This window comes from Lactuca serriola, chromosome 3 (genome assembly GCF_051521515.1).
Source record: "Lactuca serriola cultivar US96UC23 chromosome 3, Lser_US96UC23_V15, whole genome shotgun sequence".
NCBI classification, from domain to species: domain Eukaryota; kingdom Viridiplantae; phylum Streptophyta; class Magnoliopsida; order Asterales; family Asteraceae; genus Lactuca; species Lactuca serriola.
This window is the reverse complement of record NC_136410.1, coordinates 88,287,888-88,303,097: the sequence shown is the minus strand read 5'-3', so window position 1 is coordinate 88,303,097 and position 15,210 is coordinate 88,287,888. Positions and strand designations below refer to the sequence as shown.

General features: G+C 40.8%; 1 non-coding gene across 1 annotated transcript; it reads right to left on the bottom strand.

Annotated features, from left to right (window-relative positions):
* Positions 1-7,908: 7,908 nt before the first annotated feature.
* LOC145096374 (small nucleolar RNA R71) lies at positions 7,909-8,015 on the bottom strand. Its single transcript, XR_013703782.1, has one exon. It is a non-coding gene; the product is annotated as a small nucleolar RNA R71 (small nucleolar RNA).
* Positions 8,016-15,210: the final 7,195 nt, after the last annotated feature.

Genomic DNA, 15,210 nt, shown 5'->3' with positions numbered 1-15,210 from the left:
GTAAACTCTCATTCATCCTTGATTCATGATGTTTTCTAAGCCCTAAATATGTTAATCCTAGTGTATAATGAGTTAGTATAGGAATACTTACAATCTAGGAGCTTGAAATGGATGATTTAGGCCAAGAACTCTAGTAGATCAACATAATTGAATGAATTCATGGATGGAATGGTATAAGATTACTAGAATAAGTGTTATATGAACAAATTTGGGAAGAAAAACACTTACAATTGAAGATTCTTGATCTAAACTCGAGTTTGAAGAGGGATAGTAGAGAGAGGGACTTCTAAGAGTGTGAAGAGAGTGAAAAGAGTGCAAAGGAAGGCCACTCACTCCTTATATAGGGTAAGTTTACTGCCCAAGGGAGTTTACCGCCCAAAGTTTACCGCCCAGAGTTTACAGTCCAGAGTTTACTGCCCAGAGTTTACCACCGTAAACTCCATGTTTACGGCCGTAAACTCCATCTTATGGAGTTTATGGCATCATTTTTGATGTTAGGGATTTAGTGGTGGTTTTCTAACACTTGATCCTTAAGTGTAGTCGGCTCGGAATACTAATACAGACTTTAATTTGGGCTAAAAGATGGAGAAAATGAATTTGATTTTTAAATGAAGTGATAGACTGCTGAAATTATATATACGAAATATTCGGGTTGTCACAGACAAGGTCCCAGTCAGTTCCGGACTTCGGTCCGATGCAGAGGGCAACGCCCTGGTCAGTTTCCGGACTCCGTTCCGATGCAGTTTCCAGACTTCGGTCCAATGCAGTGGGCAAGGCCCAGTATGTGATTTATATGTTATTGTATGGTATGTGGTAGTTTGGGGGAGATCACTAAGCTTCGTGCTTACAGTTTCAGTTTTGGTTTCAGGTACTTCCGCAAGTAAAGGGAAGAGCTCAGGATGATGGCATCGCATACACCACAACTTCAGTTTTTGTCCTGGGAGTTGATTCAGTTTTTCTTAGATATGATTTGATACAGTTTTTCTCACGATACTTTATTATGGTTTTGAGATATTGACGTATGGGTTTTTACTTATTGATATGATGATTTTAGTATTGTTAAACAAAAATATTTGGGTCGTATTTTGGGACGTTACAAGTTGGTATCAGAGCCTTGGTTTGAGGGATTCAGATACGCTTTCGAGTGTATTTGAACTCAAACTAAGGACACGGTAAAATATTTTCAAAAGAAAACATTTTCGAAAAGGATTTTTGAAAAAGAACTTAGAAAGAAAAAGAGTCTTTATAAAGAGAAAAGGGTGTGGTGCATGCGATCAGCTGAGCTTGCGTAAGTACTCCCAAATTACCCATACAAGTTTATATTATGATTATCTGTTTCAGTTTCAGCATAACAACATGCTAGTATAGGACTAAGGATCTAGGAGGATGCCTTATGTGCCTGCTATATGTGTTCCAGCTTTATGAGAATTGATGCTAGTATTGAGTAGACAGCAGTAGGATAGCATGTTTAAGTTATGCCTGGTAGTATGAGCTTAGCATTGTATGCTAGTGCAGTTTCTCGTTATAAGGATAGAATTTCTTGAGTAGTTTCCTGTGTTCGAATGCTACTTGCTTTGTGCTTTGTGGGACTCCGAGTAATGGGAGTTAGCCATTAGGTGAATACATCACGTCACATGTGATCAGGGTTGAATAATCTCAGAGTGCTGGACTTGGCCCTACTGCTCAGCTCTTGCTTGAGTCCAACCATTGTAGGGACGAGTCTTTTACTCGAAGGATTATCTGAGCCTCGTAACATGTGATGGTATTCAGGTGATGACTAATTGGCATTACAAGGAGGCCTTCAGCGGATGATGACTGATTTTGGTTGAGTTGGAGATTTCCTTAGGGCAAACCTAGGATGAGAGTAGTAGAGATCAGCAGCAGTAGTAGTGGCTTGGTGGAGTCGAGGCGGTCCTTGAGGAAGGTACGGATAGATGTGGAAGGTAGTAGGGGCCCATACTACTGGAAGCATAGGATCCGTACTTGAATCGAGGAAGGCTGAGATGAGACCAGAAAGCTTGCAGAAGTAGTGATCCCTCGAGATATATCAGTATTTATGACGTTTATCATGATGTGTTTTCAGAATTGTGGTTTTACGCCCTAGACCAGCATGCGACAGTTCAGGTGCCGGGGAGGGATCAGGATCAGGCTCGGGGGCCGAGCAGTTGGATGAGCAGACTAGAGAGTTTTTCACTTCGAGGTGACCCGTATCATTCTTGATCAGACTCCAGTGATCTTTAGTTCGATCAAGGAGGTTATACTAGAGTTGATGGAGGAGAAGCTAGGCACATTTCGTGCTGAGGTGGCAGCCATGATGGGGTCGCACATGCTTACTTTCAGGGAGTTTCGGGCATGTGGGGATCCAGATTACCACAGGGTGTGGGAGCCCATAGCGAGTACCAGATGGTTGGCAGATGTGGCCAACGCATTCCGCACTAGCAGGTGTCCCGAGGGGGACAAGGTCAGATTAGCGTCCTGTCTCCTGAAGGACAGGGCACGAGATTGGTGGGAGGAGGTTGGACATGTCATTGGAGATGACGCGGCTTTAGATGCCATGACTTGGGCTGACTTTGCTGCTAGGTTCAAAGCTGAGTTCGCACCGGTTATTGAGGTGCAACAGTTAGCCATGGAGTTTCAGGATCTCACCCAAACTACCGAGACAGTGGCGGAGATTATCGCCAAGTTCAGGGAGAGGGCACTTCTCGTTCCTTAATACGCAACTGATGAGGAAATGAAGAAGGCTCATTATCACGAGATGTTGCAGAGTGACATCCGCCAGTTTTTGAGCTGGACCAGCTGTAAAACGTTGGATGCCATGATTGCTAGGGCTCGGGAGAGAGATATTGACCTTGAGATGGAGAGGATGAGGAAGCCGGAGGCGGCTTCGAGTATAGGGAGTTCGGGCAAAAAGCCCAAGGTTTCAAATCACAGATCTAGGAGTCAGCAGAGCCACAGTCGATGTGGCAAGTATGGGAGATTGCACGATGGGGCGTGCAAGGCAGGGAGTGTCGGCTACTATAAGTGCGGTCGGACTAGGCACATGAGTAGAGATTGTATAGCTACTACTACCGCCACCGCAACATATGATCTGATTTTCTTCAATTGCAATCAGAGGGGACATAAAAAGTCCCAGTGTCCGAGTTTAGCTACAGCAGGGAAGGTGTCAGCACCTGCCCCTGCTAACTTGAGGATTACAGACGGCCTCCAGGGCCAAGCTGAGATGCCAGTGGCGAAGAGTAGGACTTTTCAGCTGACAGCAGAGGAGGCGCGAGCGACTCCTGATGTGGTGACCGGTATGTCTTTTTCCCTATCTCTGCATTTATTATTGATTGTTTCTTATGATTATATGTTTTGTATAGGCTCGTTCCTAGTGAACGACATTTCAGCCACAATATTGTTTGATTCGGGGGCTACCCGATCATTCGTTCTGCTTGCGCTTAGCAAGAGATTTAGCGGAGCTCCAGGGGAGCTGGATTGTCCACTTGAGATTGAGATCGCAGATGATAGGACCATTAGGGTTGCGAGAGTGCACAAAGGATGTTCTCTTCAGTTATTCAAGGAGTAGTTTTCGGTGGACTTGGTCCTTATTCCCCTGTGAGGGAATAAGGTCATAGTAGGCATGGATTGGTTGTGCCCCAATGGGGCAATGATTGATTGTGAGCTGCAGTTAGTGAGGTTTCACACACCCAGTGGGGGAGAGTTAGTGATTCAGGGCGAGAGGCCACAACGTGGACCAGTTCTTTGTTCAGCAGCGAGAGCGAGGCGCTACTTCCAGCAGGGTTGTGCCAGTTACATTGCCTATGTGTTTAGATGCCCGGGAGAAGGGCAATACGAAATTTGAAGATGTTCTGGTAGTGCGAGACTACCCAGATGTATTTCCAGAGGATTTGTCGGGAGTACCCCCAGAGAGGCAGGTTGAGTTCAGGATTGACTTGATTCATGGTGCGGCTCCGATAGCCAAGGCACCATATCGGTTAGCTCCCCCAGAGATGCAGGAATTGTATATGCAGCTACAAGAGCTGCTATACAAGGGTTTTATCAGGCTGAGTAGTTTGCCCTGGGGAGCACCAATTTTGTTCGTAAAGAAGAAGGACGGGTCGCACCATATGTGTATAGATTACCGGGAGTTGAATAAGGTGACCGTGAAGAACCGTTACCCACTCCTGAGGATAGATGACTTATTTGATCAGCTTCAGGGAGCATCTTGGTTCTCCAAGATTGATTTGCGCTCCGGGTATCATCAGATGCGAGTTAGGGACGAGGATGTGCAGAAGACCGCTTTCAGAACCCGCTATGGTCATTATGAGTTTGTGGTGATGCCATTTGGGCTCACCAACGCTCCAGTCGCGTTCGTGGACCTCATGAACCGCGTATGCAGGCCGATGCTTGATCGGTCTGTGATAGTATTCATAGAAGACATCTTGATTTATTCCAAGACTCGGGAGCAGCATGAAGAACACCTGAGGGAGGTGCTAGAGACCTTGAGGAGGGAGAGACTTTTCGCGAAGTTCTCCAAGTGCGAGTTTTGGTTGTGCGAGGTGCAGTTCCTTGGGCACCTCGTCAACCAGAAGGGTATACCGGTAGATCTGGCTAAGATAGAGGCCGTGATGCAGTGGGAGGTCCCGAAGTCTCCATCTAAGATTCGGAGCTTCCTAGGTTTGGCAGGGTACTACAGGAGATTCATCCAGGATTTCTCCAAGATAGCTATACCGCTCACCCGACTAACTAAGAAGTCGGTGGTGTTTCGCTGGGACCTGAGTAGCAGGCATCATTCGAGACCCTCAGATAGAGATTGTACGAGGCACCGATACTTACCCTGCCAGAGGGGGTAGAGGATTTCGTAGTCTACTGTGATGCTTCGATCACAGGTATGGGAGCAGTGTTGATGCAGCGAAGCTGTGTGATAGCTTACGCCTCTAGACAGTTGAAGCCTCACGAGGCTAACTATCCTACGCATGATTTAGAGTTGGGGGCAGTGGTGTTTGCCCTCAATATTTGGAGACATTACCTTTATGGGGTCCGTTGTACCATCTACACGGATCACAAGAGCTTGAGATACCTCATGGATCAGCCGAATCTTAACATGAGGCAGCGTCAGTGGTTAGATGTGGTGAATGATTACGATTGTGAGATCCTTTATCATCCGGGGAAGGCCAACGTGGTGGCCGACACCCTGAGCCGCAAGGCGGCAGCAGCTCCGATCAGGGATATATGTCTAAGAATGACAATGATTACTCCATTGTTGGAGCAGATCAAAGAGGCATAGGTCGAGGGCCTCAAGGAGGAGAGGCAGAAGTGTGAGAGGATTGTGGGCCGAGTAACTTCCTTTGACTATGACAGTAGAGGATTGTTGACCCTTCATGGGAGAGTTTAGGTACCATACTGGGGCGGTGTGCGGTAGGTATTGATGGACGAGTCCCATAAGTCTCGATTTTCCATCCATCCAGGGGCGACGAAGATGTATAGAGATCTTCGACCCTATTATTGGTGGCCCTGCATGAAGCGGGATGTCGCCTGGTATGTGGAAAGGTGCCTGACCTGCAGGAAGGTTGATATGTGAAAAATTGGTTAATCATTTAGCATACATTTTTATTTATTTTTAACTAATTATGTGTATAATATGGACAAAAGGTACTTAATATTGTTTAAATTGTGTTTTCAGTCCAAAAGACATGCTTAGGAGAGAAAGGGAACAAGGGGAAGCAATTAGAGTTAAAAGAATGAAGAATGGGGAACAAAAGTCTATATACTCGGCGAATATACGAGTATACTCGGCGAGTACAAGAGAATATTCCAGAAGATAAGTCAAGATTCCTAATACGAGACGGATAACTATGAGCCTACTCGGCGAGTTGGGTCTGCTACTCGCCGAGTACACCCTGTTTTGAGATAATTATAAAAATCGAACCTTAATCCAATTGGAACACTTTTTTGGTGTTTTTAGAGACTCATCTACGATTGAAGAACCCTTGGAGGAGCTGAGGAGCCCTAATCTTCAATCTCTTGAAGAATCAAGGCAATTAGGTGAATCATTCCATTTAGCTTTAGGAATTAAGTATGTTTAGCTTAATTAAATCTGTTTTTGTGTTTGTTTTAGCTGCAACTATGAACTAAATACGTTTTTGTTTCTGTTTTGGGGATACCAAGTAACTCCTATGGTTTAATTCTTAGTTTTTGATTGATTGTTTATTGGTGATTTATTAAATTAAGTTTGTTAAAGAACCTTATGCATTAATCATAACTAATTTCTGTTAATTGGAAGATAATTAAGTTGCATGAACATCTCTTAATTGTTAACCTCATATGTCTATGTGAACACTTAATCATATGCTTAGGAATAATGAATATGAAACTAAGATTAACAAGATACTAGGAAGGTTAATGTGTGAGCTTGTTTGAGAAACCAACAAACAAGAGGTTAGTTGAACCACCAATTTGATTAACCACTACAAATCTTATTTAATCCAAATCATTAATCTAGGGAATTAATTAGTTTAAACACTTGATCACCGCTTGAATTAATTAATTGTCTAAGGGTTAGGAGTAATGAACATGAACCTAACCACATTAGTTGGTAGCCAATAGCAATTAATCTATCATAAATTCAAAATAACCATAGGAGTGAATTGGTTGAACCTAAAATGGAAACATCTTTATTAAATTTGGTGAATTAGTTGTTTTCTTTAGTTACTTAGTTAATTAAGTGTTTTTCTGGTGTGTTTAAGTTTCTAGTCTTGCAAAACTAGAGAAAAACCTTTTACTTTTATTATTTGCTTAGTTAGAATCAGTTATTAGTTTAATTTCTCGTTCCCTGAGTTCGACACCCTACTTATCCAACTATACCACTATAAGACAGGTTCACTGCTTTTGTGTGTTTATTTTATAATTAAAAGTAGGTTTAAAACTAGGTGAGTTTGCACACATCAAGTTTTTGGCGCCGTTGCCGGGGAACGGTTCTAAAAAGTTACTCTAATTCCTAATTTTTTCGATCCTTTGTGTGAGTTTACTGGCACAAAGTTAATTTATTGCAATTTAGTAGTTAGGAATTAGGTTTTAACTTTTGTTTGAGTTTTAATTTTCAGTCTTAAATATCTTCAAATTTACACTGATACTCGCCGAGTGCAGTCGCACCTACTTGGCGAGTACCAGTATATTTGTCAATTAATTTTCGTTCTGTTTTTAGTTGCATTTTTTTTTGTTCTTTTTACGTTTTTATCTTGTTATTTAAGGACCTTCATGATCAGAGGATCAAACACCCCGTTGGTGCCCCCGTTTGAAGATCCCGAATCCGCATTGAAAAGGAACAAAGGAAAGAACGTGGAAAGCTTGAGCACACCAAAGAAGTCACCTTTGTCCAACTTGAAGACTGTTTTTGGGAAGAAAAAGAGCAGCAAATCAGGAGCATCCAACGCCTCTTTAGTAATCGAAGAACCGGTTAAGGAAGATATCGAGTACGATACCGAGGAAGAAGAGGAGCCTACATACGAGCAAGAGTCCGGTTTCGAGGAAGAGTTAGCTATCACTATGGATAACATTGATGAAATCCCCATGGGGGAATGGAAAAAGAGGATGCGCAATGACACTGGCCCGGGACTTGTGCAACCCGCAATTCCCGCGACTGCTACTTTCGAGCTCAAGGGTCATATCTTAGCTTTACTTAAAGAAATACCTTTCTATGGAAAAGACCACGAAGACGCCTACAAGCATTTGGATGAAGTTAATAATGTAGCTGATTACTTCAATGTTCCAAATGTGCCTCGTGAAACTCAGCTACTTCGCATGCTTCCAGTAATATTCAAAGGCGTTGCAAAAGACTGGCTCAAATCACTTCCCCCCGGATCAGTCACAACATGGGCCAAGATGAAGGAAGAATTCATTGATCACTTTTGCCCACCTTCCAAGATAGCCAAGTTGAAGAAGGCCATTGCAAACTTTGAACAACAAGTTGGAGAGTCACTATATGAAGCTTGGGAGAGGTACAAGATCTTACTAAGAAACTGCCCACACCATGACCTAAACAGCCAGCAAGAAGTCTCCATCTTCTATGATGGAGTCAATGTCACAACCAGGCAGCTACTAGACTCGCAAGGCCCACTCACAAAGAAGCCGCCCCCGGTGATCAAAGAATTGATTGAAAAATTCTCTAAACACTCTAGAGAATACCACAACCCGAGACATGATGTCACTAGGGGAACCGCATGTGCAGCAACTGAAGACTTATCAGCGGTCATGGCTATGCTAAAAACCATGGATAGGAGGATGGATAAAATGGATCAAACGATCCATGCTGTTCGGGGGGTTGCGAAACTGCAACGGGCCTCACCTCACTAGAGACTGTGATTAAGATGAAAATGGCAATAAGAAGGTGCAAGTTTGTTACTCAAGTGGAGACCAATATGATGAAGACTGGCGCAAACAAAAGAAAAAATGGCTCCCTTATGAAGAGTACAAGAAGGCCAGGGAGGAAAAGTTTAGACAAAAGGGGAGAGGTTTCTACCAAAAGGAGGAGCCGGTACAAGAGAGAAAGCCAAGCTTGGAAGAAATGCTCACCAAATTTGTAGCTGCTTCAGAAAAAAGACATAGCGATCATGAAGTTGCTATTCAAGCAACAAGGACTATGTTAAGGAACCAGCAAGCATCTATCCACAATATAGAAACGCAACTTGGGCAACTTGCTCGTACAACCACACGTTTTTGAGAAGACGGACCATTAGAGACTCATGTCTTTTAACTTCTTTGTGTATGTGTGTATATATATATATATATATATATATATATATATATATATTGGTGTCAGTATACAATGTTTTGAACACATATGTAAAAACTTATACTTTATTAAATGCATGGTTATTGTACTTTGATTACTATTATACAATTGTTGTGATACTTTACGTGACGTCATCAACCCCCAAATGTTTCCGCCATTCAGTTTTGGGGTTGTGACATTGGACAATTTTCATTTTGGTTAGTACTTGAACAATGATATTTTCCGTGTTTACTCCGAGAGATATTTTTAAAGACAACCATGGCACAAATGTTTTGATGTTTCACACTTTTACTCTAAACAAGGTTTTCAATACGATCTTTACAATTTGTAATTTGTAATTTTTAATATTAAATAAATTTCATAGTTAGACCGGGCATGGTCGTGCTCGTTCATATGATTTTATGATAGAATATAGTAAGCTTTGGTTGGATTTATGGAACTCGAAGACTATAAGATAGAGGATTATAACCCATTTTGATGTATTCTTTATGGTTGTAGGATTAACGAGGTTATATAAAAAGGACCCTACTTATGCTACCCTTGCAAAGTGAACTAGATTTAGGAGTTACCAATCATGAGAATATTTTAGAAAATATTTTTTTTGTATAAGACTATCTATAGAACAATGTATCTTGAAACAAAAACACACAAAAATATGAAAATTATATATGCTTCTTTTTGTCAATTTATAATTTGGTTTTGTTAAATTGTGAGATTAGTTTGTATTTAGGTAGTGGTAACTTTTTAATAATAAAAAGCAACATGTTTTCTTTGGTTATTATAGCGTTATACTTCTGTGTCTTTTTGAACGTGTGTTATTATTTACTTTACATTTGGTATTCTCCCCTAATGAGTCATACTCAATTAATACACAATGAATACATGTACAAGAGTAATGGGCTAAGAATAATACATGGGCTGACAGGAGCAACACATAAAAAAGGGTTAACTACAATTATATATATATATACATACACACACACACACACGCTAACAACACCTCCCCGGTAGTATGAACGAGAGGTCTCGAACGTACGTTCAAATTGGATCTGAAATCAAGAAATACAGATGATGGAATCCCTTTGGTGAAGATATCTTCATATTGATATATGAAGGGACATTACGAACACGAATCTGACCCATAGGGAATGTGTCTTAGAAAAAATGAATATCAATCTCGATGTGTTTCGTGCACTGATGATGTACTGGGTTTGAGGACAAGTAAACCGCACTGACATTGTCGCAATTGACCAAGGTAGTAGATAGAGGGGGATAAAGTAACTTGTGTAATAGGTTGTGCAACCAACACATCTCTGCAACAACATTTGCAACACCATGATACTCAGCTTCGACACTAGATCGTGAAATCCTGCCTTGTCTCTTTGACGACAATGATAGAAGATTATGACCAAGAAAAACACAGTAACCAGAGGTGGAGCATCTGGTAGAGGGGCACCCATCCCAGTTGGCATTAGAGTAAGCAATTAACTCACACGATGGAGAAGCATAGTGTCATAGGCCATGGTGTAAGGCACCCAATATATATATATATATATATATATATATATATATATATATATATATATATATATATATCTGAGAATCCGCTCAAGGGCAGAAAAATAGGTTTCCCAAGGGTCAAGCATGTATAAAAAGAGATGTTGAACGGCATAAGATATGTCCGGACGGGTGAAAGTCAACTACTGAAGTGCATGAACGAGAAAACGATATAGAGTCGGATCAGAGACTAGAAGACCCAAACCGGAAAATTGGCAGAGGTGTCAACTGGAGTGCAATCATGTTTGCAGTTAGACATGTTCGCACAGTGTAACCTTTAGTTGCATATGTTTGCTAAGATAAAAACATTCCTTGTTGATACTGAGAAACAACAATACCAAGAAAGTAGTTTAACGTACCCAAATCTGTCATGGAGAACTCAAACCGTAGGATGGTAATGACATGTTGAAGAAGCTCTATTAATGAAGCAGTCAAAACGATATCATCAACATATAGGAGCAGATAAGAAAAATGGTCACTCTTTTGTAGACAAACAAAGAAGAAACTAATTTGCTATTTGTGAAACCGAAGCGGGTGATCAACTCAACAAATCTATGATACCCGACATGAAGTGCCTGCTTGAGCCCATATAAAGATCTATGAAGAAGTAAAATATGATCTATAGTAGAAGGATTATGAAAACTTGGTGGTTGGTGAATGTCAACAGTCTCCTTAAGGTGACCATGAAGAAAAGCATTCTTTAAGTGCAACTGATGAACAATCCAGTGATAGGAGACCACGGGGCTAAGAATAATTTGAATAGTGGCCGGTTTAACAAGCAAGCTAAAAGTATCATCATAGTCTACACCTGGTTGCTGACTGCACCCATTAGCAACCAATCGGGCCATGTAGCGAGCTAAGGATCCATTTGTATTAATTTTTTTTTGAACAACCATATACAATTAACCAAATTAGAATTATGAGGCCCAGATACAAGTACCCAAGTCCCGTTAGAAATATGTGCATCATATACATATTTCATTGCATTTAGCCAGTTTGGATCATGCAAGGCATCAAAATAGTTACAAGGAAGAGGCGTGGAGGATGAAATTGTGGTGCCAGTGTGAAAGTTATGTTTTTGGATGGGCTTATGAATACCATGACGATCAATGGTGACCATGGGGTGAGAGCAAGATGAAGCCGAATGGTTTATAGGCTTGCTAGAAGAAGGAGGTATGTAAGTTGAAGTGGAATGAGGAACACTATTAAGTGAGGTAGCGAGGGAGGATGGGTCGGTTGTAGTGATACATGGATGATCAGGGGTTAGATTTTGGTCGATGGTCGTTGCATTATGTTAAATAGGAGGGTAAGATTGAGGGGATTAGTGAAACTCAATAGGGTGATAAGGAGTGTTTGGGTCATTAAACGAATCTATAGAATCCCGAACATTGAGAAAATCACAATTGGGAAAGTTGTTTGAAGTTATTTATCTGAAAGGGAAAATAGTTTTATCAAATGTGACGTGACGAGTAATGATGATTTGTTTAGTGTTGCAGTTAAGGCAACAAAAACATTTTTTTGAATTTAAGGGTAACCAAGAGATATATAAGGAACTGAATAATGTTGAAGTTTGTTGGTGCTGTGTAACACCCTAAATCTGGTATATTTTGAAACCCAAGAGAATTACATTTTAGCATAAGTGGTCCTTTGAGTACGCTAGGCGTACTTAAGTGTACGCTTAGCTTACTACGCCGGGTTGGCGCGAAGGAACTAGGAGTATGCTAGGCGTACCAAGCCGTACATCGGGCATACGCATCAGGGGATCAAAACCCTAATTCTCGGGCATGAGACCTATCTAAGTGACCTTAAGTCCCTTAGACTTAGCCCTAGAGAGCCTCCACTGCCTTATAACGCCCTTACACTCCAAAGAACTTGTGTGAGACCATTTTGACCTTTAAAGAGTGCATTTATGGCCTTTTAGTGTTCATTTTAAGGGGAAGAGGTGGTTAAGCAAGCTTGGAACAAGTGGGTGCTTCAAGATCCTGCATCATATTCATCTTGCAAAGCTTCTGGAGGTAAAAAGCTTGGACCTTTCCATCTAAATCACTAGATCTAGTTAGGGTTTCTAGTTTGTCCCTTTAGTTGATTTTTGAACTCTTCTTAGGATTTAAGCAACTCCAGAGGATGGAAATGATAGATCTGAGGTCCCTTAGTCTTGTTTCAACATAAAAATGGAGTCTTGGTGGAAGTAGTGGCCTCATGCATGGGTTAAAGACCTTGGAAAGGTCTTAATGGGGATGTTGGGTGTTTATGAAGCATGCAAAGGCATAAAGTTGCCAACTTTATGCCTTAGGACGTATTAAGCAACTCAGATCTGGCTTTTGGACGTAAAGGAATAAGGTATTAAGCACTTAATGGAGTAGGTGCTTAATCTAGAAGTACGTCGGGCGTATTCAATGTACGCTGCGCGTAGTCCTTAAGACCCCAGTACGCTGCGCGTACCATATTGGTACGCCGAGCGTACGCGTTACAAATTGGGCCGAATCTGTTTTGGGCCTTTGAGCTTTTGGACCTCATTTGATTATTGGACTGGGTTGTATTCTGTGAATTATGTGCCATTCCATATGCTATGGGCCGTGGATATATTGGTTGGGCCTTATTGGGCCAAAAGGCCCATTAATGATGTTGGACTTGGACTTTGGGCTCATTAACAAGGGAAGGATAATTGGACCTCATGGATGGGATTTGAGAGTTTGGGTTTTCCCTTGAATAAATAAAGGTCCTAACATTAAGTAATATTGTTATTCCGCACAAGAGGTTGCAGACGGTTAGAAGAGCAGCTTTTGTATTCAGCAGACAAAGATGAGTCTTCTCACCATACCAATGGGTCTAAGGCACCAAGACCGGCCCATTTGATAATAGTTGATATACCTGAGTGTAGAGACATGTAGTATAATTTTTGTGATAATATGTAGTAGAGACTGCCTCTATGGCTAGGAGTAGAGATGGCCTTCTGGGCTAGGGTAAAGGTAGTTGTTATAGCTCGCAGTAGAGATAACTGTAAGGTTAATGGTAGAGAAATGGTAGAGATAGCTGTATGGCTAGTGGTAGAGATATTTTGGTAGCTAAAATGATATGCATTGTGTTGTAGAGTTTGCTCATAGTTGATGTGATATGTGACATGCGGTAGAGTTAGTTTATATGGATGAGATGATATATATTATGTGGCTTATGTGTGTGGGTATGCTCTGGGGATCTCACTAATCTTTTAATCTTACCATATGTGGTTTTGTTTCAGGTACTTCTGAGCCCAAAGGCAAGGGCAAGGCATGATGGCGCGGCGTGCACCCTATCTCTTTTTCACCGATATGATTTGGGGACACTCTGATGATTTCTTTTAAGATTGTAATGAACATGCGTTTGAAAACAATTATGATTGAGATTTTATGACTTATGCAAAAGTGATTGACTATTTTAAAAATGAAAAAAAAATATTTGAAAATTTGGGTCGTTTCAAGTTGGTATCAGAGTCTTGGTTTGAGAGATTCGGGCATACTCTTGAGTATGTCGGGACTCAAACTAAGGAAATGGTAAAATTGTTTTCAAAGTAACTTAAAAGTTTTGTTTTTGAAAATGAAAAGATAAGAGTGCAACGTGCGTGATCAGCCGAACCAAGTAAGTAGTTCCCCAACGTGTTTGCCATGTTATACTGATATATGAGCCTAGTTGATTAAGTGGAAACCTGCTGTGTGTATGCTTTTAAATTGCATACGGTTAGGAGCTTATAGCCTCAGAATGATTGATTTGGCCTTATTTCCTGTTCCTTGTTTGGTTGTAGTCCTAGGGTAGAATCTTTTATTCGAAAGTCTATTTGATATTTTCTGTGTACAATTTGCATGCATAAAGGCAACCTGTTATGATTGGTCTAAATGATATGAATGTGGTAAATCCTAGGACATCTTGGGATTAGTATGTGTGGTAGTTGTGGGATATGGTTTGTCTAAGGGACAATTTGGAGTTATCAGGTATAGCAGTAGGAAAAGGTACAGGTAGGTGTGTGTCACAACTAGGAATTTTGATACGTTGTAAACACTTAACAAAAAATGACATTATAGCTAAAGCATGTATGGTGTTTATTCAATGACAACAAAATTCCATCAAATACCCTATACAAACTTTCAAATAGTCAACAAAAGTTGGAAACCTTAAAAATCCTGGTTTAAGTCCATTTTGGACTAGGATTTTCTTGTTGGGCCTAATGGACCAATAAGCTTCCAATTTGAGTATTTTGGGCTTAGAACTCTTAAATGGGCTCTAATTGTACCAAATTTCATTTATTTTAACATTTTGGGCCATAATGGGCCTAGAATGAAATAAAATACCCTTATTGGGCCATAATAAATCTAATTAACCTGTTGGGCCGAAAATCATCAAAATGGGCCCATAATATGGACTTAAGCACAAAAGGCCCAAATTCTTTTCTTTCTTCCCTCTTTCTCGACCCAAGAGAAAAACAAAAAAAAATATTAGAAATTCATGAAATAAGGAGGGTTAGCCACCTCCTTATTACATATTGGGCATCCATGCAATAACACCTATACTTCCATGCACCATTCTCATGTTTCCATGCATCTATCACCTCACAACTTCTCCACTCCCCTCTTCTTATCCCCTTTCGGCCGAGAATCACACTAACATACACAAATCACTTAGATTTTTCTCTTAAGAACTCACAACAACCTCTCCTTTCTTCATAAAAAATTTCAAAGATCTTGGAACATTTCAAGAGGATCTTCCACAAAAATCATCATTCTAGGTAAGTTAATGCTTAGATCCATGGTTTATCTTCTTAAAATTTTTATAAATCTCCTTCTAACTCATGAAAGTTCATGATCATGCTTCTTAGAACCTATATAAGCCAAAGTCTTCTCAAGAAGCTTTCT